At 44.7% G+C, this 2,500-nt stretch overlaps 1 protein-coding gene across 1 annotated transcript in view; it reads left to right on the forward strand.

The window, feature by feature from the left end:
* LOC135105533 (uncharacterized) overlaps window positions 1-2,500 on the forward strand; it is a 34,932-nt gene that overhangs the window by 25,539 nt on the left and 6,893 nt on the right. The window lies entirely within an intron of this gene.

The following is a 2,500-nucleotide window of genomic DNA, read 5'->3' on the forward strand; positions in this document are numbered from 1 at the left end:
GACTGGAGGAGAAGGGCTCGAAGGGCATACTTATCTGCGATTGGCTCGTGCAGGAACGTCTTGGTGGCCTTCGCTGGTTCTGATTGGTCCCTGGCCTTGCGGTGCTTTGTCGCGTACGATTTGCAGGACAAGAACACAAATAACATAAGTACTGCTGCTGCTGCTGCTGCTATTACTACTATTACTAGTACTACTACTACTACTACTACTACTACTACTACTACTACATAATAATAATAATAATAATAATAATAATAATAATAATAATAATAATTTCTTCACCATTTTTACTATATTCACCAATATTGTTTGTTATTTTCACTAATTTCTTACTATTTATACAAATTTCACCATTCTTACCATTGTCACTACTTATACTCTAACTGCCCACTACATGTCGACGATGTTTTCACTTATACATTTCATGATTAATTCTTACTGTTTTCCCTTGCCATTTTTTAAACTATCGTACTATTTATACTCTCGTACGAATTTCCTCCTCGTGCTTATCTGCGTCGTAAAGGGGGGAACAGAGAGGAGGAAGAAAGAAATCGTGAATATTACCTCAGTGCGCATCTGTTTGAGACTGGTGCCAAAAATAGGTTGCCAGGCAGAGGTTATTAGGTCTGTTTTGGCGGCCACGTTTGCCTCTGCTGTGACGTCAGTTGTGCGTCGATGGGGCGATGGGAGGGGGATGGGAAAGTGAGGGACAGAAGTAGTGAAGGGAAGGAAGGAAGGGAAAGGCTGGGAAAGAAGGGAAGGAAGGGGAAAAGGGCAATATCTAATGAAGGGTGAGGGGAAATGAGGATGAGTATAAAAGGGTAGGGATGAAGGGAAAGAGAGTGAGGGGAGATGGGGATACGAATAAGGGGAAAGACGGAAGGTAAGGAGGAGAGGGTGAGGGGAGATGGGGATAAGAATAAGGGGTAAGACTGAGGGGAAAGACAGGGATGGTAAGGAGGAGAGGGTGAGGGGAGATGGGGGACAGGAATAAGGGGTAAGACTGAGGGGAAAAAGAGGGAAGATAAGGGGGTGAGGGTGAGGGGAGGTGAAGGTAAACAAAAAACAGCTGGTGCGTCGTACACTTTCCACCTCAAGGATTCATGCCACGCCCAGAGCACCACGCCTTCAACACTTCAAACATTGGACAGGAAACTGTACTCCTTTCAGGAAACGTTGTGCTTCACTGCTGTTTGCTCTAACAGTCAAACTCTCCTCAGTCAAGGCATGCTGGACCTTATTGTGCCTCAGGGGTGAATCTGAGATGGATGACCGACTTGCTCAACATCTGAAGTCACGATGGCACTGTAAATCGTTGTCCTTCACTTTGCCTCCGCCTCCGCCTGCACCCACAGTACATTACAGACAATACGAATTGGAGCCGTACATCACAAGTTAATTTTCTTTCATATCATAGTTAGTATTTTTTTAACGGAATGGAATCAGCCTGCTTAGTAAGAGCCTTAAGACCTGTTACTCTTTGTAATCCCCTGTACTATTTAGGAATCTCTAACCTGGTTTTAACCTTAGTGATGAAAACGGAAAACTGTGTGTGTGTGTGTGTGTGTGTGTGTGTGTGTGTGTGTGTGTGTGTGTGTGTGTGTGTCATTTTTTTTTTTTTTTACTTCCGAATTAACACATGCTGTCAAAATAGTTCACCAGTTTTCCTTTTTCCATGTATTTCTTACATGATAGACTTTTCCCGGTGGGTACGAAAGAGACGAGTAGTAGTTGTATTGTCCCGACAAGTGGCTTCCGAGGTGGTGAGGACCCAGCCAGCAGGGATTCCCTTGGCTTTGGGAAGAAAGTGTTGGGGTGGTCGTACAAAAACGGTGCCATTCAGCTGGTGCCAGTCACTTGTAAACATGACAGGTGGCACTTCACTTTCTTCCTTCCCTCCCTCTCTCGCTCTTACTCTCATTCCTTTCAGGCTCTTCTCGCGTCGCCATGAAAGTGCTAATTATAAAAGGCCCTATAAGAGTCTCGGGAAATCCCTCTCATCTTGTCTCTCTGTAAACCAAAAAATAATCAGGGAATGAAAACGAACTCAGGTATTTCCTTCCGCAATTAAAATGTGAACTCGTTGCTGTAGTGAGAACTGAGACTTGCTGACGCAGGGAGAGGCAATGATGTGCTTCAGGAAGAGGAACTTGGTCTGTTGGTATCGGGCAAAAGATGACAGGGGAGTATAAACAGTGCAAGCATCGACATAAAGTTGGGAGAGAAATGGTAGAGCGGCGCAGATAAAGGGAAGTGGTGAGGGATAAATAATGAATGACTAATTGAGTGAACTGTGAACCGGACGGACATGGAAATATAAACCAACACTCGAATCCCAATACACACACACACACACACACACACACACACACACTCTCTCAACAGGTAGATACGAGTAACCTACGACGTTAGGGAGAGAAAGTTTGGCACGTGACACATGGGTAGGCAGATACTTCTCTTTCAGCCCCGTACACCTCACACGTCACTAGCCTCTTTTTTG

Source organism: Scylla paramamosain, chromosome 12 (assembly GCF_035594125.1).
Source record: "Scylla paramamosain isolate STU-SP2022 chromosome 12, ASM3559412v1, whole genome shotgun sequence".
Taxonomy (NCBI): domain Eukaryota; kingdom Metazoa; phylum Arthropoda; class Malacostraca; order Decapoda; family Portunidae; genus Scylla; species Scylla paramamosain.